General features: G+C 44.7%; 1 long non-coding RNA gene across 1 annotated transcript; it reads right to left on the minus strand.

Annotated features, from left to right (window-relative positions):
• Positions 1–21,265, minus strand: LOC141264453 (uncharacterized). The gene is made up of 3 exons (XR_012319951.1): positions 21,140–21,265; positions 20,590–20,658; positions 1–1,459 (listed from the first exon to the last, which is right to left on the minus strand). It is a non-coding gene; the product is annotated as an uncharacterized lncRNA (long non-coding RNA).
• Positions 21,266–26,825: the final 5,560 nt, after the last annotated feature.

Genomic DNA, 26,825 nt, shown 5'->3' on the forward strand with positions numbered 1-26,825 from the left:
TTATTATTATTTATTATTATAGCGCCGTTTATTTCATGGTGCTTTACATGTGAAAAAGGGGTATACATAGCAAAAACAATTACAATAATCTTGAACAAAAATGTTACGGCGACTGGTACAGGAGGAGTGAGGACCCTGCCCGCGAGGGCTCATAGCCTACAAGGAATGGGTGAGGATACAGTAGATGAGGGGTGTGCTGGTCGTGCAGTGGTATGGTGGAGCGAGGGTTACTGCTGGTTGTAGGCTTGTAGGAAAAGGTGGGTCTTCAGGTTCTTTTTGAAGTTTTCCTCGGTAGGCGAGAGTCTGATATGGTGGGGTAGAGAGTTCCAGAGTAGGGGGGATGCACGGGAGAAATCTTGTATGCGATTGTGGGAAGAGGAGATAAGCAGGGAGTAGAGAAGGAGATCTTGTGAGGATCGGAGGTTGCGTGCAGGTAAGTACCGGGAGCCTAGGTCACAGATGTATGGAGGAGACAGGTTGTGGATGGCTTTGTATGCCATGGTTAAGGTTTTGAACTAGAGCCTCTGGGCAATGGGGAGCCAGTGAATGGACTGACAGAGAGGAGTGGCCGGGAAATTGCGGGGGACAGGTGGATTAGTCGGGCAGCAGAGTTTAGGATAGAATGAACTGGAGCGAGAGTGTTAGAGGGGAGGCCACAGAGCAGGAGGTTGCAGTAATCGAGACGGGAGATTATGAGGGCCTGCACTAGTGTTTTTGCAGATTCGTGGTTGAGGAATGTGCGGATCCGGGATATATTTTTGAGTTGGAGACAGCAGTAAGTGGAAAGGGCTTGGATATGTGGTTTGAAGGAGAGATTAGAGTCCAGGGTTACCCCGATGCAGCGAGATTACGGGACTGGGGAGAATGGGCAGCCATTTACTTTGATAAATAGGTCAGATGGGGGGGTTGAGTGAGATGGGGGGAAAAATGATAAATTCTATTTTATCCATGTTACGTTTTAGAAATCTAGCAGAGAAGAAAGATGAAATAGCGGACAGGCAGTGTGGGATTCTGGTTAGTAAGGAGGTGATATCAGGTCCAGAGAGGTAGATCTGTGTGTCATCAGCATAGAGGTGATACTGAAAGCCGTGAAACTATGAGCTTTCCCAGGACGAAGGTGTTAATGGAGAAGAACAGGGGCCCTAGGACTGAACCTTAGCAGACACTGACAGATAGGGGGCGAGATAAGGATGTGGTGTGTGAGTGGGAGACACTGAATGTCCTGTCTGATAGGTATGAGGGGATCCAAGATAGGGCCAAGTCCGTGATGCCAAGAGATGAGAGAGTCTGTAGTAAGAGGGAGTGGTCCACTGTGTCGAAGGCAGATAACAGGTCCAGGAGGAGGAAGACAGAGTAGTGTCGCTTGGATTTGGCGGTTAGCAGGTCGTTGATTGATCATGAGCTTCAAATCCCAAACACAGCTGATAGGAGACAAACATTTCCCACCTCTTCTAAAATCCTATCCAGATAAAGATAACAATCAGTGATGCATCATTTGAATACCAGAATTCACTTCAATATTTTGGAACAATTGCAGATAAAAAAAATATTTAAGATAATTTTATGTACCTACTACAATACTTATATCATACAGTACAACAACACAAGTCTGCACACATTTACATTAGCCCATGGCAATGCTTCCACACAGACCAACAATCAGTATATATATATATACAGTGAAAGAAATAATTATTTGATCCCTTGCTGTTTTTGTAAGTTTGCCCACTGACAAAGACATGAACAGTCTATAATTTTAAGGGTAGGTTAAGTTTAACATTGAGAGATAGAATATCCCCCCAAAAAATTAAGAAAATCACATTGTATAAATTAGATACATTTATTTGCATTTTGCAGTGAGAAAGAAGTATTTGATCCCTCTGGCAAACAACACTTAATACTTGGTGGCAAAACCCTTGTTGGCAAGCACAGCAGTCAGATGTTTTTTGTAGTTGATGATGAGGGTTGCAAACAAGTCAGGAGGAATTTTGGTCCACTCCTCTTTGCAGATCATCTCTAAATCATTCAGATTTTGAGGCTGTCGCTTGGCAACTCGGAGCTTCAACTCCCTCCATAAGTTTTCTATGGGATTAAGGTCTGGAGACTGGCTAGGCCAATCCATGACCTTACTGTGCTTCTTTGTGAGCCACTCCTTTGTTGCCTTGGCTGTATGTTTTGGGTCATTGTCTTGCTAGAAGACCCAGCCATGACCCATTTTTAATGTCCTGGTGGAGGGAAGGAGGTTGTCACTTAGGATTTTGCGGTACATGGCTCCATCCATTCTTCCATTGATGTGGTGAAGTAGTCCTGTGCTCTTAGCAGAGAAACACCTCCAAAACATAATGTTTCCACCTCCATGCTTGACAGTGGGGACAGTGTTCTTTGGGTCATAGGCTGCATTTCTTATCCTCCAAACACGGCAAGTTGAGTTAATGCCAAAGAGCTCAATTTTTGTTTCATCTGACCACAGCACCTTCTCCCAATAACTCACAGAATCATCCAGGTGTTCATTGGCAAACTTCAGATGGGCTTGCACATGTGCCCTCTTGAGCAGGGGGACCTTACGGGCACTGCAGGATTTTAAACCTTTAAGGCGTAATGTGTTACCAATGGTTTTCTTGGTGACTGTGATCCCAGCTGCCTTGAGATCATTAACAAGTTCCCCCAGTGTAGTTTTGATCTCTCACCTTCCTCATGATCAAGGTTACCCCACGAGGTGAGATTTTGCATGGTGCCCCAGATCAATGTCGATTGACAGTCATTTTTTTATTTCTTCCATTTTCTTACTATTGCACCAACAGTTGTCTCCTTCTCACCCAGCGTCTTACTTATGGTTTTGTAACCCATTCCAGCTTTGTACAGGTCTATGATCTTGTCCCTGACATCCTTAGAAAGCTCTTTGGTTTTGCCCATGTTGTAGAGTCTGACTGCTTAATTGAGTCTGTGGAAGGGAGTCTTTTATACAGGTGACTATGTAAGACAGTTGTCTTTAATGCAGGTAACGAGTTGATTAGGAGCATCTAACTGGTCTGTTGGAGCCAGAACTCATAATGGTTTGTAGGGGATCAAATACTAATTTCTCTACTGCAAAATGCAAATACATTTATCTAATTTATACAATGTGATTTTCTTGATTTTTTGGGGGGATATTTAACCTCTCAATGTTACAGCTGACCTACCCTTAAAATTATAAACTGTTCATGTCTTCATCAGTGGGCAAACTTACAAAAACAGCAAGGGATCAAATAATTATTTTCTTCACTGTATATATATATATATGTATTGGACTTAGTGTATGTGTAGCACCCTGAGAATTCGGCTGCTACAGGGGTATTGCACCTCAACCCAGAGGTGTGATATTCCACTCCCGGGTAAGGATGGAGTGTGGAACTGAGCTCAGTTAGCTGCATGCACTACACACATCCCATTTCCGAGGAACAGACCAACGGTACTCCCACTTAGAAATGTGCAGGTACGACAGAGTCTGTTCCTGGCTGGAGTGGGAGGGGGGTGGAATATCCCAGTAGTGTAGGGGCAGATAGGGGGAGCAGCCTGGGTAAAGCTAGGAGCTCATTGGGTGCTGGTCACCTGAGCTCACACATAGAGGGAGTATATAAGGTGGGAACCATCTTAGATCAGGGTCAGTCTGTGAGAAGTCAGTCAGTAAGTCTTTGCAGAGCAGTGGAGGAAAGCAGAGGAGCAGAGCAGCCCCAAGGCCAAGAGTGAGAGAGGAGAAAGAAAGACCCAGAGGGGGAGAAAGAAGGAACTCTGAGAGCCCAAATACAATCACAGGGTGAAGAGTTGGCAACAGGGTACCGGATCCCAAACTGGTGGGGGCTACAGCATACCTCAGCCAGAGACCGGAGGCCGTGGGCAGCATCTGCCACGGCCACCCACCAAATCCACCCGGAAGGCAGACCACGCATAGGGTCAGGGAACCCAGAGGCAAGGGTTCGCCAACAAGAGGCCCGAGGGAGCCGGACATAGGTGGATCCCTGGTGGGGAAGGCCAGAGACGAGGACAGGACAGAAAGGGAGCTCAGAACCACGCTCCAGAACTACTTGGGGGTTGGCCGAGTCCAGGACCTGGTGGACGCAGCACGGCTCGGGTGGTCACTTAAGGCCGGAGTGACCGGTCTAAGAACAGCAGTAAGTAAAGAACCCTGAACTGCACAACCCGACTCTGACTCTCATTACCATCTTCACGGCACTTCCACAACCACCATCCTCTGCACCTGACCCCCTGAGGCTATACCCCTCCCGTTGGGGGTTATACTACCTGGGCTGCACAAACACCATCAGCCTCAGCGGACCCTGCTGCAGCGGCGGCCGTAGTGACCGCAATTCAACGGGTGGCGTAGTCGACATAAAGAACTTTAGTAACATCAGTAAGGACTGCCACACACTGAGCTTGACACCCTGGGCACGGACCGGGTCACAGCCACTCGGAGACTACAACCCCCATCTGATCCGGCTCCGGGTATCCCCAACAACACTGGCCCAGGGGGCACGTCAACTTTGGCGTAGTCGGCAGGATAACGTGCCCGCAACAACCGGGTACTGCGTGCCTGAAGAAAAGTTCATCGTTACCTTAAAAAGAAGTCTCCTGCCGGTTCCGGAGGGTCCCCACCATCGGGCCCCATCACAGGTCGTTTCCCGCCGGTTGTCCGCCATTTGCAGCTTTTTCCCGCCATCCATGGAGTTTCCCGCCACTGGGAAGCAATTCCCGCCATTTCCGAAGATTTCCCGCCTTGGAAGAGCGGACGCCATTATGGGCGTGCCAGAGGGTGGCAAGAGGTCACCTCCCATCGTGGGCCAGGTCGAAGAATGGCGCCAAAAGCGGAAACCGCCCCCACCAACAGAGACTGTGATGCTGGAAGTGTCCATCAGCGTGAGAGAACTGCCCCTGGAACTGAAGTTGCCCCGGGACCACCCTCGATGTGGGCGGAGACAGAACAAGAGAGCAAAGATGGGTGTCGCCTGGAGCAGTCTGGAGAGAGCGCACCCGGAGACAAGACGTCTGGAAGAGAGTCCAGAGAGAGCCTACCCGGAGATGGAGGGAGAGCCAGGCAGCACCGACCCAGCGGTCAGGAGCCTGATGCGGGCCGCAACTCCAGGCAGCACCGACCCAGTGGTCAGGAGCCTGTTGCAGGTCGCCACTCCAGAAGGCCTGCTGGAGATCCTAACACAGCTCCCCCGAGATCGGGAGTGTGCACAGACCGCGCTGGAGGGCCTCACACAGAGGTTGGCTCGGGTGCAGCGAGAGACGTTGGCGGAGTGGAGCCGGGAGATGGCCCAGCAGACCGAGACTCGTCAGCGGAGCACGCCACCCGAGACGAGGAGACAGACCGCCTCTGAGGATGGCGCAGGAGGACTGAAGGCCGGAGACGGCGCCGAGAAGGGAGCCGAACGAAAGGAGGCAGGTAAAGGGGACGTCTCTACCCCAAACCGGGAAACCGCGTACCTGCCCCAGCTCCCCGTCGCAGAGCCCGAAGTACCCCCTGCCGTGCCCGTCGCTGCAACGTCACCGCCGCAAACTAGGCCTCAACCGGAAACCGCGGCCGCGACCCCTGTGACGTCACACGCCTCGACCCCGAGCGTGGCCAAGCAGGAAGTACCATCGGCCTGGTCGCAAGGCCTAGTACCCCCGGGCGCCGCAATACCAACAGCGCCCCCTACCTCCGCGGAGCCACCGGCCTGGTCGCAGGGCCAAGTAACACAGGGCGCCGCCGTTCTTACGGTGCCCTTTACTTTCAAGGTGCCCCAGGCCTGGTCGCAAGGCCTGGTTAACCCGGGCGCCGCTACCACCACGGCGCCCATAACACCTACAGTACCGCACCTGGGTGAGGACCTGTTCGCCCAGCATACGTGCCCGGATGGGCAGCCCTTCGTATGGCCCCAGGAATACATCCAGCTGGAGCTGCAAAAACCAAGGGCCATGTGCGAACCCCTGATCCCGGCTCCAAAGCCCATGAAGAGGATCTCGCCCCCGCTAGAAGAGACCCAGTTTGAGTGGGATCCCACCGGAGAAGACCTCATGGGGTTCACTCAGGAGACTCGGGCAGCCGCAGCGGAGCGTGCAGAGTGCTGCCGCCAGCAGCTCGGGGTCTTTGAGAGGGAGCGGAGAGAGAGGCGGGTCCGGGAACAACAAGCCCAAATAAGGAGCGCGGAGCAGAAGAGCCGGACCAGGAGAAACCCCCGTGCAGCGCATGGTCCCCGTACCATCGGGACTGTGATAAAGTTCAATCTGCAGCATGGGTGGGGTTTCATCAGGGATCACCGCACCCCAGGCGACGTCTTCGTGACCAGGAGAGACGTTGAGTCCCACCTACCGGAGGGACACAGAGGTCGTGATCTGTATTTAGGGGACGAGGTCACCTTCACCCGGCACAAGTGTGCCAAAGGACCCTACGCCCTCCATGTGCATCGCCTGACGGAGGAGGAGCTGCGGTGTGAGGAGGAGCAAGAGGACCCGGACGGGTCTGAAACTGAAACTGTCCACAAAGAAAGAGCAGGAGGACGCCGTCGTTGAGTACGGTAGTGAAGAGACTGTACATAGTTACCCGTCAGGGTATAAGAACTGTTCTAGTTAAAATATAGTCCCCGTTGGGACCAGCCAAGAGTGAACTGTTAACCCCGTGTGTCCCTAGTTCCTAATACCTGGCCAAGGACTGAGAGCGGCCATAATTCCCTTGTATATAGTTGCGCTTCCTAAAGCGCCCCCTACCGGTTTTATAGGAAACCGTGTTTCTTCAAGAGACTGTCGCACTTTACCCGGTCACAAGTTGCACCGTGACCGGAGGTACCAGAAGACAGGAATGTTTACAAAAATGTTATTTATATGAAAAGTTTATTGCTGATAATATATGTGATGTTTTATATGTTTATATGTTTATGTTATGAAAAATAATTGTATGTTTTGGATGTTTTTTATCTTTAACAGCCCGAGGACGTGCTGTGGTTTACCAGGGGGGAATGTAGCACCCTGAGGATTCGGCTGCTACAGGGGTATTGCACCTCAACCCAGAGGTGTGATATTCCACTCCCGGGTAAGGATGGAGTGTGGAACTGAGCTCAGTTAGCTGCATGCACTACACACATCCCATTTCCGAGGAACAGACCAACGGTACTCCCACTTAGAAATGTGCAGGTACGACAGAGTCTGTTCCTGGCTGGAGTGGGAGGGGGGTGGAATATCCCAGTAGTGTAGGGGCAGATAGGGGGAGCAGCCTGGGTAAAGCTAGGAGCTCATTGGGTGCTGGTCACCTGAGCTCACACATAGAGGGAGTATATAAGGTGGGAACCATCTTAGATCAGGGTCAGTCTGTGAGAAGTCAGTCAGTAAGTCTTTGCAGAGCAGTGGAGGAAAGCAGAGGAGCAGAGCAGCCCCAAGGCCAAGAGTGAGAGAGGAGAAAGAAAGACCCAGAGGGGGAGAAAGAAGGAACTCTGAGAGCCCAAATACAATCACAGGGTGAAGAGTTGGCAACAGGGTACCGGATCCCAAACTGGTGGGGGCTACAGCATACCTCAGCCAGAGACCGGAGGCCGTGGGCAGCATCTGCCACGGCCACCCACCAAATCCACCCGGAAGGCAGACCACGCATAGGGTCAGGGAACCCAGAGGCAAGGGTTCGCCAACAAGAGGCCCGAGGGAGCCGGACATAGGTGGATCCCTGGTGGGGAAGGCCAGAGACGAGGACAGGACAGAAAGGGAGCTCAGAACCACGCTCCAGAACTACTTGGGGGTTGGCCGAGTCCAGGACCTGGTGGACGCAGCACGGCTCGGGTGGTCACTTAAGGCCGGAGTGACCGGTCTAAGAACAGCAGTAAGTAAAGAACCCTGAACTGCACAACCCGACTCTGACTCTCATTACCATCTTCACGGCACTTCCACAACCACCATCCTCTGCACCTGACCCCCTGAGGCTATACCCCTCCCGTTGGGGGTTATACTACCTGGGCTGCACAAACACCATCAGCCTCAGCGGACCCTGCTGCAGCGGCGGCCGTAGTGACCGCAATTCAACGGGTGGCGTAGTCGACATAAAGAACTTTAGTAACATCAGTAAGGACTGCCACACACTGAGCTTGACACCCTGGGCACGGACCGGGTCACAGCCACTCGGAGACTACAACCCCCATCTGATCCGGCTCCGGGTATCCCCAACAACACTGGCCCAGGGGGCGCGTCATATGCTTATGAGTGAGAATTTGATTGGCTAGCAAGTAGTGGACAGATGGATACCAGTATACCTGAATGACCAGACTATAAAGGGTTTGTAGTCTGTTACTAGGAGGAGATAACAGGGCTTCATAAAAGCTGTAGAATTGTATTAAAAGGGTGGTCTGAAACTGATGTTGACTTTCATTCTAAATGTCGCTCTATTTATTTTAAAAATATAATAGTTTTTCTAATATGGTTTAATTAAAAAGGTTCCTACTGTTCCTTCTCTGGCGATAACCCAGGGAGAAGACCCCAGCCCTGCCACCACGAAGCAGACATTGCTCGTCGGGTTATCTCCTTACAATACGCACTGACAGTGCGCTCTGTTGCTGGCTCGTCACTTCTAATTAGAGGTGACGAGAGAGCACACTGTCACTGTGCACAGAGAAAAATATTGCACATTAAGAATGGAGCTCATACTGAGCATATGTCGGAATTGACAACAGACGCATGCTTAGTACAGCTGGGACTAGCCCAGGCCTTAAAATAGACAACATTGATGACACTTCGTTTCAGGGTGGGGACACAGGCTGTGGCAGTGACCGCAGCCTCTGTCCCCTGATGATGTCTCATTTGAGTATCCCATCATGCACTGGGGGTTTCCAAATGAAGCGTCATCAAAACGGAAGTAGGAAAAAAAAATAGAGCAATACGATTAGAGATGGAAGTGTAGGGACTTTTTAAACAATGTTAGAAAATTATTAAAATTATTAAAATAAATGGAGAGACATTTAGAATGAAAATCATTATTAGTTTTGGACCACCCATTTAAGACTATTTGCAAAGTTGATTCATTTATGTTTTTGTCCTAGATGTATTAGAATGATGCAAATGGTTGAGAAGGTAGACTTTACCTTTAAATTCTGAGAAAAACTGTATTCCACATTAAGAGTTTATGACAGGAGACACTTATCACTGACTATAGTGCAGTATTGGAGTAATTTACTATATATCCCTGAACTTTATACCTCTGATGATTTCAAGCCAATAGGTTGGATAAAAAGTAATATTTCTTGACAAATGTACTTGGACTTTTACTTGCCACTCTTTAAACAGTCACCTGAGCACTGTGAAGATTATTTGTGCAAATTAATTCTTAAATCCTATTAACATTTTTACTTTAACCTCTTGATGACCTTGCAATTTTCCGTTTTTGCGCTTTTATTTCTTCCTTCCCCTTTTCCCAGAGCCATAACTTTTTATTTTTTTGTCAATATAGCCGTTATAAGGGCTTGTTTTTTGCGGGACAAGTTGTATTTTTGAATGGTACCATTGGTTTTACCATGTCTTGTACTGGAAAATGGGGAAAAAATTCCAAGTGCGGTGAAATTGCAAAAAAAGTGCAATTCCACAATTTTTTTATTTTATTTTTTATTTACCATGTTCACTAAATGCTAAAACTAACCTACCATTCTGATTCTCCAAGGCAGTACAAGTAAACACATACCAAACATATATAGGTTCTTTTAATTTAAGCGGTGAAAAAAAAATCTGAAATTTGTAAGAAAAAAAAAATTTGCTTATGTCTCAATTTTCCGAGATCCGTAGCGTCTCTATTTTTTGGGGTCTTGGGTTGGTTGATGGCTTATTTGTTGCATCCTGAGCTGAATTTGTTACTGATACGATTTTGTGGTAGATAGGATATTGTGATCGCCTCATGTTGCATTTTATAGCAATGTTGCGGCGACCAAAAAAAATGTAATTCTGGCGTGTTTTTTTTTCTCGTTATGCCGTTTACAAATTGCATTAATTTACTTTATATTTTGATAGATCGGACATTTCTGAAAGCAGTGACACCAAATATGTGTATTTTTTTTATTGTTTTATTTTCAATGGGGCAAAAGGGGGATGATTTGAACTTTTGTGTTTTCTTATTTTTATATTTTTAAAACATTTTTTTTACTTTTACTGTCTTCAATAGTCCCTTTAGGAGACTTGAAGCTGCAATCATCCAATCGACTCTGCTACACATAGCAGGGCTTCAGCACCGCTATGTGTAGCAAAAATCACGATCTCCTATGAACGCCGGCCACTGGCCTGCGTTCATAGGAGACTCACAATGACAGGCACATGGGTCTTCTGCAAACCCCCAGCTGTCATGACAACCCATCACCGCCCCACAATCATGTGACAGGGGCAGGATTTAAGACACGCTTACTGGGAGCCAAAACCAGATGAGGAACCATCAGAGAAAAGGTTTTGGCTCCTACTCCTGAGAAAAAATACTAACCGAATACTGACAAAATACTGGTAGTGGCCAAAGGCAGGGACACGACCTTGGACGTACCTATACGTACAAGGTTGTGAAGGGGTTAACCCATTCCCAATATGACGATTTTCTATTTTTCGCTTTTCATTTTTTTCCTAATTTTCTTCCAAGATACAGTACAGACCAAAAGTTTGGACACACCTTCTCGCTTAAAGATTTTTCTGTATTTTATTGACTATGAAAATTGTACATTCACACTGAAGGCATCAAAACTATGAATTAACACATGTCGAATTATATACTTAACAAAAAAGTGTGAAACAACTGAAAATATGTCTTATATTCTAGGTTCTTCAAAGTAACCACCTTTTGCTTTGATGACTGCTTTGCACACTCTTGGCATTCTCTTGATGAGCTTCAAGAGGTAGTCACCGGAAATGGTTTTCACTTCACAGGTGTGCCCAGTCAGGTTTAATAAGTGGGATTTCTTGCCTTATAAATGGGTTTGGGACCATCAGTTGTGTTGTGCAGAAGTCAGGTGGATACACAGCTGATAGTCCTACTGAATAGACTGTTAGAATTTGTATTATGGCAAGAAAAAAGCAGCTAAGTAAAGAAAAACGAGTGGCCATCATTACTTTAAGAAATGAAGGTCAGTCAGTCCGGAAAATTGGGAAAACTTTGAAAGTGTCCCCAAGTGCAGCTGCAAAAACCATCAAGCGCTACAAAGAAACTGGCTCACATGAGGACCGCCCCAGGAAAGGAAGACCAAGAGTCACCTCTGCTGCTGAGGATAAGTTTATCCGAGTCACCAGCCTCAGAAATCGCAGGTTAACAGAAGCTCAGATTAGAGACCAGGTCAATGCCACACAGAGTTCTAGCAGCAGACACATCTCTTCAACAACTGTTAAGAGGAGACTTTGTGCAGCAGGCCTTCATGGTAAAATAGCTGCTAAGAAACCACTGCTGAGGACAGGCAACAAGCAGAAGAGACTTGTTTGGGCTAAAGAACACAAGGAATGGACATTAGACCAGTGGAAATCTGTGCTTTGGTCTGATGAGTCCAAATTTGAGATCTTTGGTTCCAACCACCGTGTCTTTGTGCGACGCAGAAAAGGTGAACGGATGGACTCTACATGCCTGGTTCCCACCGTGAAGCATGAAGGCGGAGGTGTGATGGTGTGGGGGTGCTTTGCTGGTGACACTGTTGGGGATTTATTCAAAGTTGAAGGCATACTGAACCAGCATGGCTACCACAGCATCTTGCAGCGGCATGCTATTCCATCCGGTTTGCGTTTAGTTGGACCATCATTTATTTTTCAACAGAACAATGACCCCAAACACACCTCCAGGCTGTGTAAGGGCTATTTGACCAAGAAGGAGAGTGATGGGGTGCTACGCCAGGTGACCTGGCCTCCACAGTCACCAGACCTGAACCCAATCGAGATGGTTTGGGGTGAGCTGGACCGCAGAGTGAAGGTAAAAGGGCCAACAAGTGCTAAGCATCTCTGGGAACTCCTTCAAGATTGTTGGAAGACCATTTCCGGTGACTACCTCTTGAAGCTCATCAAGAGAATGCCAAGAGTGTGCAAAGCAGTTATCAAAGCAAAAGGTGGTTACTTTGAAGAACCTAGAATATAAGACATATTTTCAGTTGTTTCACACTTTTTTGTTAAGTATATAATTCCACATGTGTTAATTCATAGTTTTGATGCCTTCAGTGTGAATGTACAATTTTCATAGTTATGAAAATACAGAAAAATCTTTAAATGAGAAGGTGTGTCCAAACTTTTGGTCTGTACTGTACATAAGTATTTTACTTTTATATCCACATAGCAGTATAAGAGCTTGCTTTTTGCAGGATGAATTGTAGTTTATTCATTTTAACATTCAATGTACTAGAAAATGGGAAATAAATTCCAGATGCAAAGAAATTGCACATAAAATGCAGTTGTTTTTTGGATTTGTTTTTAAAGCATTCATTTTACAATTGACCTGGCAACATGATTCTTCAGGTCAGTACAATTGCGGCAATAACAAACATGTATACACAGTGGCATGTAAAAGTTTGGGCACTCCGATCAAAATTACTGTTATTGTGAATAGTTAAGCAAGCTGAAGATGAAATGATCTCTAAAAGGGCTAAAGTTAAAGATAACACATTTACTTTGCATTTTAGGCAAAAAACATATATAGTGTCATTTTTTACATTTTAAAAATTACAAAAATTAAAATGGGCCAAGGCAAAAGTTTGGGCACCCTTGGAGATTTGTGTGCTCAGATAACTTTGACCAAGGTTTCAGACCTTAATTAGCCTGTTAGGGTTGTGGCTAGTTCACTATCATCATTAGGAATGGCCCGGTGATGCAAATTTATCAGCTTTATAAAAACCCAGCCTCCTCTAACCTTGTGCCAAAAAACAGCAGGCATGGGTCCTTCTAAGCAGCTGTCTAACACTCTGAAAATGAAAATGCTGGAGGCCCACAAAGCAGGAGAAGGCTATAAGAAGATAGCATAGAGTTTTCTAGTCGCTCTTTCCTCCGTTCTAAATGTAATTAAGAAATGGCTGTTGACAGGAACAGTGGAGGCCAAGATAAGGTCTGGAAGACCAAGCAAAATTTTAGTGAGAGCTGCTCGTAGGATTGCTAGAGAGGCTAATCAGAACCCCCGTTTGACTGCAAAAGACCTTCGGAAAGATTTAGCAGACTCTGGAGATGTAGTACATTGTTCTACTGTTTAGAGACACCTGCACAAATATGACTTTCATGAAAGAGTCATCAGAAGAAAACTTCTCCTGAGTCCTCACCATAAAATTCAGTGTCAGAAGTATGCAAAAGAACATCTAAACAAGCCTGATGCATTTTGGAATCAAGTCCTGTGGACTGATGAGGTTAAAATAGAACTCTATAGCCACAATGATCAAAATTATGTGTGGAGAAAAAAGGGCACAGAATTTCAGGAAAAGAACATTTTAGCAACCATTAAGCATCGGGGTGGATCAATCATGCTTTGGGGTTGTGTTGCAGCCAATGGCACGGGGAACATTTTACCGGTAGAAGAAAGAATGGATTCACTGAAATGCCAACAAATTCTTTATGCAATCATAACACCATCTGTAAAAAAGCTGACGTTGAAAAGAGGATGGCTTCTACAAATGGATAATGATCCTAAACACACATCAAAATTGACAACAGACTATCTGAAAAGGCGCAAGCTGAAGTTTTTACTGTGGCTCTCACAGTCACCATATCTGAACATCATTGAAAATCTGTGGCTAGACCTCAAAATAGGAGCGCATGCAAGACGACCCAGGAATCTCGCAGATCTGGAAGAATTTTCCTAGTAAGACAGGATGAAATTCCCTGAAACAAGAATTGAAAGACTCTTGTCAGGCTACAAAAAGTGTTTAAAAGCTTTGATACTTGCAAAAGAGGGTGCTACTAGATACTAACAATGCAGGGTGCCCACATTTTTGCATAGGCCCATTTTTTTTTGTAAAAAAATGACAATACAAATATTTTTTTTTTCCTAAAATACAAAGGAAATATGTCATTTTTAACTTTAGGCCTTTTAGAGATCATTTCATCTTCAACTTGCTCAACTGTAAACTATTACATGCCACTGTACAGTATACATCATTTAAAAATGTGCGCACCGTGGACAAAGGAACATCAAGATCTCTGGAGATGGACTTGTAACCTTGAGGTTGTTGATATTGTTCAACAATTTTGGTTCTCAAGTTCTAAAACAGTTCTCGTCTCCACTTTCTGTTCTCCATGCTTAGTGTAGCACACACAGATACACTATGCAGAAATTGAGTCAACTTATCCCCTTTTTATCTGGTTTCAGGTGTGATTTTCATATTGCCCACACCTGTTACTTGCTGCAGGTGAGTTTGAATGAGCATTACATGCTTTAAACAAAGTAGTTTACCTACAATTTTGGAAAGGTGCCAACAATTTTGTTCTGCCCATTTTTGGTATTTTGTGAAATTATGTCCAATTTGCCTTTTTTTCTCTTTTTTTTTAGTTTTTGCAATACACACAAAGGAAATAAACATGTGTATAACAAAACATGTGTAATTGCAATAATACTTCATTTTCTGTAACAATTTTAAGGTTGCCAACACTTTCGGCCACGACTGTGTTACTATGTTATGACAGTATACAGTACAGACCAAAAGTTTGGACACACCTTCTCATTTAAAGATTTTTCTGTATTTTCATGACTATGAAAATTGTAAATTCACACTGAAGGCATCAAAACTATGAACTAACACATGTGGAATTATATACTTAACAAAAAAGTGTGAAACAACTGAAAATATGTCTTATATTCTAGGTTCTTCAAAGTAGCCACCTTTTGCTTTGATAACTGCTTTGCACACTCGTGGCATTCTCTTGATGAGCTTCAAGAGGTAGTCACCGGAAATGATCTTCCAACAATCTTGAAGGAGTTCCCAGAGATGCTTAGCACTTGTTGGCCCTTTTGCCTTCACTCTGCGGTCCAGCTCACCCCAAACCATCTCGATTGGGTTCAGGTCTGGTGACTGTGGAGGCCAGGTCATCTGGCATAGCACCCCATCACTCTCCTTCTTGGTCAAATAGCCCTTACACAGCCTGGAGGTGTGTTTGGGGTCATTGTCCTGTTGAAAAATAAATGATGGTCCAACTAAACGCAAGCCGGATGGAATAGCATGCCGCTGCAAGATGCTGTGGTAGCCATGCTGGTTCAGTATGCCTTCAATTTTGAATAAATCCCCAACAGTGTCACCAGCAAAGCACCCCCACACCATCACACCTCCTCCTCCATGCTTCACGGTGGGAACCAGGCATGTAGAGTCCATCCGTTCACCTTTTCTGCGTGGCACAAAGACACGGTGGTTGGAACCAAAGATCTCAAATTTGGACTCATCAGACCAAAGCATAGATTTCCACTGGTTTAATGTCCATTCCTTGTGTTCTTTAGCCCAAACAAGTCTCTTCTGCTTGTTGCCTGTCCTTAGCAGTGGCTTCCTAGCAGCTATTTTACCATGAAGGCCTGCTGCACAAAGTCTCCTCTTAACAGTTGTTGAAGAGATGTGTCTGCTGCTAGAACTCTGTGTGGCATTGACCTGGTCTCTAATCTTAGCTGCTGTTAATCTGCGATTTCTGAGGCTGGTGACTCGGATAAACTTATCCTCAGAAGCAGAGGTGACTCTTGGTCTTCCTTTCCTGGGGTGGTCCTCATGTGAGCCAGTTTCTTTGTAGCGCTTCATGGTTTTTCAACTGCACTTGGGGACACTTTTAAATTTTCCCAATTTTTCGGACTGACTGACCTTCATTTCTTAAAGTAATGATGGCCACTCGTTTTTCTTTACTTAGCAGCTTTTTCTTCCCATAATACAAATTCTAACAGTCTATTCAGTAGGACTATCAGCTGTGTATCCACCTGACTTCTGCACAACACAACTGATGGTCCCAACCCCATTTATAAGGCAAGACATCCCACTTATTAAACCTGACAGGGCACACCTGTGAAGTGAAAACCATTTCCGGTGACTACCTCTTGAAGCTCATAAAGAGAATGCCAAGAGTGTGCAAAGCAGTCATCAAAGCAAAAGGTGGCTACTTTGAAGAACCTAGAATATAAGACATATTTTTAGTTGTTTCACACTTTTTTGTTAAGTATATAATTCCACATGTGTTAATTCATAGTTTTGATGCCTTCAGTGTGAATGTACAATTTTCAAAGTCATGAAAATACAGAAAAATCTTTAAATGAGAAGGTGTGTCCAAACTTTTGGTCTGTACTGTATATGCAGTCTGGAAAATAAGTATTTGATACACTGCCGATTTTGCAAGTTTTCCCACCTACAAAGAATGGAGAGGTCTGTAATTTTTAGCGCAGGTACACTTCACCTGTGAGAGACAGAATCTAAAAATAAAAACCAGAAAATCACATTGTATGATTTTTGCATAATTAAATTGTAGTTTATTGCATGAAATAAGTATTTGATATAATAGAAAAACAGAACTTAATATTTGGTCCAGAAACCTTTTTTTGCAATTTCAGAGGTCAGAGGTCTCCTGTAGTTCTTGACCAAGTTTGCACACACTGCAGCACGCATTTTGGCCCACTCCTCCATACAGATCTTATCCTCCAGATCTTTCAGGTTTCTGGGCTGTTGCTGGGCAACATTGAGTTTCAGCTCCCTCCAAAGATTTTCTATTGTGCCAACAGTTGTTGCCTTCTCACCAAGCTGCTTGCCTATTGTCCTGTAGCCCATCCCAACCTTGTGCAGGTCTACAACTTTGTCTATGGTGTCCTTAGACAGCTGTTTGGTCTTGGCCATGGTGGAGAGGTTGGAGTGTGATTGATTGAGTGTGTGGACAAGTGTCTTTTATACAGGTAACGAGTTCACACATGTGCAATTAATACAGGTAATGAGTGCAGAGTAGGAGGGCTTCTTAAAGACAAACTATCAGGTCTGTGAGAGCAAGAATTCTTGCTGGTTGGTAGGTGATCAAATACTTATTTCATGCAATAAAATGCAATTTAATTATATAACAATCATACAATGTGGTTTTCTGAATTTTATTTTTAGACTCTGTCTCTGTATATATACAGTACAGACCAAAAGTTTGGACACACCTTCTCATTTAAAGATTTTTCTGTATTTTCATGACTTTGAAAATTGTACATTCACACTGAAGGCATCAAAACTATGAATTAACACATGTGGAATTATATACTTAACAAAAAAGTGTGAAACAACTGAAAATATGTCTTATATTCTAGGTTCTTCAAAGTAGCCACCTTTTGCTTTGATGACTGCTTTGCACACTCTTGGCATTCTCTTGATGAGCTGTCTGTTTTTATCTGTGCTGGTTTTAAAATATAGGTGGGACCCCACGCTGTTTTTTTTCATTTAATTATTTATTTAATGCGCTGACTGCAACTATCATCATCGTCGCCTGGTCTCACTGAGCACAGAGATACCAGGCGAGGATGATGATAGTTGTAGTTAGCGCTATTTCAAGGAGGCGGCGCTAAATGTACTGCTTTTCTCGGCCGTTGAAGGTTTTCATTCTGGTACATTTCCCACAGATGTCACACAGATGTCATCTGTGTGTCATCAGTGTGCTTGTGTTCAGCACGCATTTCCTCCATCACGCCGGAAAAAAGCCATGGGCGAGGTACTTGTCTCTTACACCATGGCGCGTTATATGAAGGTGGGGGTCCTGGCTGGGTGTGTGAACTTGTGCTAAGGGGGCGCTATGGCCTTGCAGTCGGCATGTTACCGATGACTTTGGTTGGCCAGGACCAGATGTTCAGGACTTAAATGAGGGAGACAACCAGTCAAAAATAAACTTTTCACTGAACATTAACTTGGTGGGGATAATATACAGAAGACAATGGGTACACAGCTTAATTGACATTTCCTTCACAATATTGATCATCCTTTCTCTTCACTCGCTTGGTTTCTGTCTCCACCAGTTCACCTGTCTTCACCACAACCCAGCTCTGTACTACAGTCCAGTTAGTGAGAGTCCTATTCACAGCCCGCGGTTAAACATCTTCTTTCCTCTCAAAGGAGCTGGTTTGCCAATATGGCCGGTGCTTAGCTTCTGTGCAACGTGCTACTGATTCCTTGGAACTGCCACCTGGGGCATTCTCTAACTCTCACGTTCTCTGTCCCGTCCTGGCCCGTTACCTCTCAGAATTATAAACTTGGGGCCATACTGCTAGGTGTCCTCTGCCAGGACCCATCTCCGGTTGACCACTCTGTCCTTCTGTCGGTTTTCCTTTTCTCTTTACTCTAGATCATGCTAAACACTGCCTCGGTCTCCTTTCACTTCGGGACTCCCATATCATGCAGCACTGCTTACTGTTCAGACATTAGCTCTTCTTCTGACACGCACTGGGCCCTGTTTGTCACGCACGGTGTAGGAAAGACTAAGTGCAACATGAAGGGATGAAGGGAAGGGAGCCCAGACTCTAGGGAAAGGGGGGAGTGGAGACCTCCTAGGCTGATCTGATATCACCCTGTCTCCCCTATTGTTCCTATATTGGTTTCTCACCAATCGCCACACAGGAATATAAGCCCTGTATTTCCCTAGTGCTTCGCCCTGGATAGGGGAAGGGGGGGTGAGTCCCCACTAAATACTAAAGACAACAATTGACACAAACACGGGGGAAAGTAACTTTGCTTGAGCCGACTTCAGAGAGATTACACCGAACGTCCTCCTAGCACCAGAGAGAAAGTAAGCAGACTGAAATAGCACCAAGCCTTCACAAGGGAACATGTGAATGTCACCGGCACCTCCATGTAGCAAACAGAAAGTATTTAAACACAATAAGGTTGCAGCCGGACAGGTCGTGGACGGTAGGTATGTGTTCCCGAGGTGCCAAGCCTCAGTGACGTAGGACTCGGAAAAGCAGGCTTCAGCACACGTATTGCTGAGCAGCGTTTAATTGGCCCGGATTATGGGGCCGGGTTTTACGAGCAGCTGAAAGAGCTAGGTGGGATCAGCTGCTCACTTACCTCCAGTCCAGGTCTTGGAAGGTCTGATTTAAGACAGCTGCGCCTGTCTCAGTCTGTGTGTTGTGCAAGGTGAGCAGACCTTGTATGTGCTGCTCAGACTCTGCTGGAGGCAGAGCAAAGCAATTTATTTAAAAGTGCTGTATGGACTTGTTACTTTGAGTTTTGTTCTGTTATATCTTTTTGTGCTGGGAAAAGGCTGTTTTTGTGTTTGCTTCATGAGCGGTTTATGCTGTCAAAATAAACCAGCCTGGATACTCTAATGAAAGAGTCTCCTGTGCCTACCTCAACCACAGCTGAGTACCAAACCCTACAACACCTGGCCTGGGTGTCAATTAGAGCAGGAAGGAGGTAGCCGCTGGGTCCTATAGTGACACAGATTTAAGAAGGTGTCTGTAATGCCAAATGAAGAGATCTTCTACAACCAACTGCAGGGCGACTGTCACATCTGACACACCCGTGACACTATCTGACATCCTGACAGGAAACTGTCTCTTTACATTAGTCTTTCCCACTCTGGGCTAGTATCAAAAATTAACCCTAACTAACATTAGCACTAATAACGCATATCTTAATTCACATTATACATCATAACAAACATTCGTGTCTTCAAGGGGGAACGTGGGCAATATGTCCATCTCCTTACAACTGCAGATGTAAGAACCCAATAATAAATGTATGACAGCCTGTCACTACAACAGATTAATTTCCACTAACATCTTTTTGAACTTACATAGCCCATTAATCGGAAGTTGCACACATACCTTTTGCTAGCCAAACGAAGTAGCAGATAGTCCCCCTTCACCCAAATATAGATACATACTTAGCTTTGCATAAATCAAAAGACTAAGAATGAATATCGGAAAATTTATGTAGCGCTATTGCCGGCGCCCCTGCATGGTGTCTTCTTCTCCCTCCACGCAGGCTTACTCACCGCCCCAGTCCTCGGTGTGCCCCCTGGCGTGCTTCCTTCTCTCTGTTGTGCACGCCACGCTGTGTGCCGGCATTGCGCCTAGTGTGCGCGCGCCTGCTCTTAAAGAGGCAGCACACGCATTTGTTCCTGTGACCGCTTTGGCGGTGTCCAAATCCTGAAACCGCATCGGCGGTACCTGTCTGCTATACCGAAATCTGTGTGTCTGAACCTGTCCCAGTGGCTGCCATGTTTGCACAGTCTGAATCTATCCCAGTGGTTGCCCTGTCTGCACAGTCTGAATCTGTCCCAGTGGCCGTCCTGTCTCACAGTCTGAACTTGTCCCAATTTGCTGTTCTACACTGATTGAGAATCTGAATTAACGTCTCTGACCTCACCACTAGAGGCTCTAGTGAACACCAAAATATCTGCTTAATTATGTCCCTCCAGGGTAAGTCCGGTCCAAGAGAAACAATTTGTAATATATTTGTTCAGAGAAATTAGCATTTTTCTCCATTAGTCACTTTTTTTTCGCTCTCCCTCATGAACTGATCATCTATTCCTAAGAACAGCTCAAATCTGTCAGTCAAGATGCACTGCCAACACAGAGAGGTATCACTTCACTGAGTATATTGGAGTTTATAGAAAGGGGAGGAGGAGCAGTAAGAGGCACTGACACAGGCAAAGAAACAGATTTATTTTCTAGCAAGTAATTTATCTTACCCAAGCGTTAAATTCACAGCAACAGTACTCCTATGTAATGTCAACCATGCTGCTGCTTCTGTCTGTGTCCTACACAGAGTAAGAAAAACTGTTGTATTGAGTATAGGAGACATTATGGCAGCCAGTCTTCACCCACTAGCTCAGAGACAACTGAAAATTAGAAATAGAACCTGCAAAGGGGAAAACTGGTGAAAAGTACAGGATGTTATTTCTCATGTACACACATGAAAGCTTACTTTGAAACGTTGAAGTATGCTTTAAGGCTATAAGCAGACACCAAAGCTGTGTGCACAGCACTTTATGGCAACACACAAAGTCTCTTCTTGGGCACTCTGTGTGGCATCATGTGGTGCCTCTATATGGCACTTTATTCTCCCTTAGAAGCTGTGCAAGAAATGAAAAAAAATACTCTTTGTCTCTGTATGAAATTACTCAAGTACTGCTTGTGCCAATAGTTTTATAAGGGTGTTGTAATATGAATCTGTACAGCACACATACTAAAGTAACGATATAAGCCATTAGTAATTAATACAAAATAAAAACAAACTACCTTCTCTTCGTTGTAAACCATCATTACTCCTCATTTTTGTGTTGGCTTCTGAGCAGCAACTGCCTTTCACCAATCCTTACATCACATCATCCCATGTATAATACATGTACAAAACAATGCAGAAAATAATAAATCAATACAACTGTACAAGGAAATTAAATGGACATGCTTTTTTTTTTTTTTGCATCAAGCAACTATGTTTTTATCTGAACCCCTCAGCAGATCAGAGTTTGCTATGATCTTCTAATCACTGAGCAATAGAGCCAGTAAAGAAAGGGCATTTTCCTGACCAATGTGTACTATAGTTACCTTTCCTGATGGATACAAACCTGAGGTTACTATCAGTGTCAATTTCTAGAGGTTACATTTGTTCATTGTATTTTGTGCAGTTTTATCACAAACTGACTTTTGGAAACAAAGTGTTCATTGCTAACAAACAGGACCATATGATTTATATAAATAACTGATGACCCCCATGTCTCTTGTAAGCATGTATTTGAAGGACGAATAATAAGAGTAGCGCAGAAAACAAAATAGCCAGTACTTTCTATAGAAGTAAATGAATACATTACTGTAGTTTGAATCCTAATATAGAGAGAGAGAGAGTGCTCAACATAAATGAGTACACCCCTTTGAAAAGTAGGATTTTAATCAATATCTCACTGAATTCAAGAACAATGTCCATGATTTTGACAAGACTGAGTTTCATAGAACAAATTATTAACTGATAACATGAAAGAAAGGTTAATAATATAACTTTCATTAGAGATTCTTCTCTTTTACTCAAATAAGTTGATTAAAAAATGAATCCACCCCACATCAAAAACAACTACATCTAGTATTTTGTATGACCTCCATGATTTTTAAGGACAGCACCAAGTTGGCAATATATTACAACATACTTAGCCACTGAATAACTTTCACCCTCTTCTTCTTTGGAAATGCAACAGTGGCCTTAGATGTGTTTTTGGATCATTGTCATGTTGAAAAAATGCACGACAAACAAGGGAATGGAGTGATGGTAGCATGTTATCTTTCAGTGTAAAGCAGTACATCTGTAAATTCATGATACCATCAAATGAAATGTAGCTCCCAATCATCAGCAGAAGTCATGCAGCTGCAGATAATGACACTGACACCACCATATTTTACTGTCAGCATGCATTTAGAAAAATGAATTGAGAAAACTGCATGGTGCCTACAGTGAAACATGGTGGTGGTAGTGTCCTTATGTGTGGCTGCTTGAGTGCTGCTGGTGTTGGGGAGCCATATTTCATTGATTGTATCATAAATTCACAGATGTACTGCCCTACTGAAGCTGCTTTCAGTGTCCTTGGTAGATGTGCATTTTTTGTCATGCATTAGATCAAGGAGACATTCATTCCAGGGCCCTACGGGACATTCATTTAATGTTCAGGGGGTTTCCCAGTTGCCCATGTTTCTCTCTCCATACCCCCAACCCCTCCCAACATCAGCTATTACTTGCAAAAAGTAAGTGTAGGGCAATAATGTGATGTGAACAGACCCTAACCATCCAAGTGAACGGGAGGAGTGAATTTAAATGTAATCCACTTCTGATGAAGGGGGAAATGCATAATAATACAGATACATCTTATGGACCATTCCATTTTATTGTGGCTGTGTTAACCTGCATTGTTATGAACATAAGATGAAGGATTAGGATTACCAGTAAAATGAAAGTTTGCTCAACATTTTTTTTTTTCAAACTCTTTTTATTATTTTCAAGCGGTACATATCAAACCAATAACATGTCATTGAGTCCAAGTCAATTTGTCTTTTTCATTCTGTATCAATATGAATATGACTTAGTGCAACAAGAATCTCATTCAAACTTTACTTATTCTATATACCCTCCTCCCCCCTCCCTCCTCTCTGCGTGCAACCATAAAGATCTAGAATTTATGGAATCGGGATATGTCCTTCAATACATTTAAGGAGATACCATCTTGTGTCCTTCAACTGGGCTCTCAGTCTATCTTTAATAGCTGGTGATAATGTGGGAATAAGGAAAGACCAGGTTGTGAAAAACCTCCCCGTTAATCTCTCTCTGTCAGTTAATGTTTCCAGCCAATCCATTTTGAATAGGAACATTATTTTTTTCTGTATTAATGATTGGGATGGTATATTAGGCTTCAGCCAATGGTGTAGTATACTCTTCCTAACTGCTGAGGCCCATATTACCAGAACTGCTTTTATATGTTTGGGCAGAGATTGTTGGGACTCCCCCAGTATATTAAAGATCGCCCATTGCGGTGTAAGTGGGAACGTAATATGAAGGGTAGTCTGTATTTTTGTATGTATTCTGTGCCATAAATCCTGTATTCTTGGACAGTTCCACAGGTGATGGAGTATGTCTGTATTGTGTGTCTCACATTTTGAGCATGTATACGATGTTGTAGGTGTCATTTTGGCCTGCATTGACGGGGTGATGTATGCTCTATGGAGGATCAATAGAGAAATGTCCGTATAGCTATTATAGGGGATATATTTCTTCTGTGACATCGTAGCATTCAAAAAGTCTCCCACTTCAAACCCTGGGATATCTCTCACCCATCTAGAAGGCCCGGTGCTCTTCCCCTCCCAAGACCAACGTTGACGTAGTATGGAGTATATTTTGCTCGTTGAAGCATTTTGCAGCCTCGAGGTTTTAAGAAAAACCTCCATGTTATTCATCTGAACAGTCTTTCCTACCACTAATATATTTTTGGGCCAGACTACGCGCCTGAAAGAAGAGGAAAGGCCTGTGTCTGAAAAAAGGAAAGAGCTGCTTTACTGTTGCAAAAGATAGTAGGGAGAAATTCTTATCCAGCATGTCAGTCACCATGGTGCATCCCTGTTTTGCCAAGGTTACATAATGTGTAGGTGGACAGTTATTCATAAAATTGGGGTTGCCTAGAAATGGCTTGAAGGGAGATAGATCACCTGTCCCTCCACAAATTTTTCTCCCTCTCCTCCATGTCAAAATAGTTTGCCACAGAACTGGATGCTCTCTGATGTCACCAGGGAGCTCATCATTACCCAGGTGGATCAGGGCGGTTGGTGACACCCGAGGACTCAACTGCTGCTTCAGTTGTACGTTGGCGAAATGGGAGATCTTGCGAATCCAATCCACTATGTATCTGAAGTTCGCTGCCAGATTGTATCTTCCAATATCTGGAAAATTAATTCCTCCCTCTCTCTTTTGCAGTTGTAGCTTGAGCAATCCTATACGCGTTCTTCCCTTCTCGCCCCATATGAATCTCCTAAATGCTGCATTTAATTGTTTAATGTCTGGTTGTGTCAATAGCAGCGGAAGAGTTTGGAATAGGTATAATAACTTTGGAAAGATGACCATTTTAATCAGATAGCATCTACCTGAAAAAGATAGTGCAAAATGTGTCCACGAGTTTAGGAGACTAATTATCAATGCTATATGTGGTTTAAAATTAATTGTATATAACTTTGAAGGGACTGCCGGAAGTCGTATACCCAAATATTTAATGGATTCCTCGCTCCACTGGAATGGGAACGCTACATTTGTTATTCTGCCCGATGGGAACAGCGCTAGAGCCTCCGACTAGCTATAATTCACCTTAAAGCCAGAATTTCCTCCAAATGAGTCCAAGATCCTCATTATGGCTGGAATTGCTTCAGTCGGGTTGGCAATAAACAACAATATGTCATCAGCAAAGGCTAGTAGTTTTACTGATGAGTTTCCCACTGTGATTCCTTGGAAAGCAGGTAGATTTTGTAGAGTTCTTAGGACAGGGTCTAATGCTAGGTTGAATAATAATGGGGACAGTGGGCATCCCTATCTTGTGCTCCGTTGTATTTGGAAGAGTTCAGAGAATGTATTGTTTATGTAAAGTCGGGATGTGGGGTTTTTATATACTGCTCAAAAAATAAAGGGAACATTCAAATAACACATCCTAGATCTGAATGATTGAAATATTCTCATTGAATACTTTTTTTGTACAAAGTTGAATGTGCTGACAACAAAATCACACAAAAATCATCAATAGAAATCAAATTTATTAACTAATGGAGGCCTGGATTTGAAGTCATTGTAGGGAGGTCATACAGGCACGTGGAGGCCACACAAAATACTGAGCCTCATTTTGACTTGTTTTAAGGACATTACATCAAAGTTGGATCAGCCTGTAGTGTGTTTTTCCACGTTAATTTTGGGGGTGACTCCAAATCCAGACCTCCATTGGTTAATAAATTTGATTTCCATTGATGATTTTGTTGTCAGCACATTCAACTTTGTACAGAACAAAGTATTCAATGAGAATATTTCATTCATTCAGATCTAGGATGTGTTATTTGAGTGTTCCCTTTATTTTTTTGAGCAGTGTATATTAGCATGACAGTCTCGCAGAACCGTGGACCAAAATTGCGGGTTTCTAGCAATTTATGCAGGTAGAGCCAAGATACTCGGTCGAAAGCCTTGTCTGCATCAAGGCTCACCACAATGCTTTTTTTGTGTCCATGCAAATGTGTCACCCTGGCCTGGATGCCACAAATATAATAAAGCTGTGTCTGAGAGCAAGGGGGAGGTTCTCTGGTCAGGGGAACATTAGCATGCAATACCTCCTGTCACAGGCCAGTAGGGGGAGCAGGCTGCCCCTATAAAAGCTGGAACTGGGGGCAGGGTTATGGAGAACTGGACGACCTGTCTCAGGATTGAGAGGTGTCCCAGAGCAGTGAGGGACAGTTGTATTGCACCCTAAGAGGACGTGTGGCAGTAGGAGAGCCACAAGCCAGGGACAAGAGGTGAAGTACGCCTGTCCTGGCAGATAAAGAACCAAATTTACCAGACTTTGGTGTTTGAGGCTGTGAGGATTCCACGTCCTACAGCAGATAGCCAGTCCGCAGGGGACTATATGTTCCTTGGCCTAAAAAGCCCGGAGGTTCCGCCACACCAGAAGGGACCAGCAAAGCCGTACCAGGCCGGGAATAGAAAAGGACACAAGTTGCAGGCTATACGGGCGAGAAGACATGGTGAGCTCGGGCCCGTGGGCTGATACCCTACCAGGAGGAGATAGCCAGAAGGAGCGCAGAGAGCACGGTAGGCCTACACCCTCACCCTGACCAGGGCCAATTTCCCAATTGCTCTCAGACATCCAGGTCCCCTCCTAGTCGGGACTGTTTGTGGGTCAGTTCACCTGTTCTAGTAAAGACCCTGGACTGCAACCTGTTGTCTGTGTGCTCCTTGCTCCTCCAGCACTAACGGTACTGGGACGCCCTACACCATCACCCCCATCTTCCATTATAGTGCCCTGGGGCCGCACTCTTCCCGTGGGGAGTCACACTATCCCAGCTGCATACATCATCAGCCCCAGCGGTCTACCTGGCAGCGGCGGTCCGCACTGACCGCAATCCACGGGTGGCGTAGTCGGACACACCAACAGCGCGTCGCAGACTACCACTGGTCTGACCACTCTGAGCCACGGAACCGGGTAGCCACTTCTACCCCCATCGTTCCCCTATTGCCCGGATCCGAGTGCCCCACGGCCCAGGGGGCGAGTCACATACTGCCAGAGGATATCGCCCCTATTGCTGTCCTAATATTATACTTGATGGATTTTCCGTGAACAAATCCCGTTTGGTGTGGTGATATTAGATCAGGAATCATCTGTTGGACTCTATTGCTCAACATCTTTATCATAGCTTCTGACTCTTG

This window comes from Phyllobates terribilis, unplaced genomic scaffold (genome assembly GCF_046119375.1).
Source record: "Phyllobates terribilis strain yellow unplaced genomic scaffold, ASM4611937v1 Scaffold_4__5_contigs__length_816908805, whole genome shotgun sequence".
Classification (NCBI taxonomy): Eukaryota; Metazoa; Chordata; class Amphibia; order Anura; family Dendrobatidae; genus Phyllobates; species Phyllobates terribilis.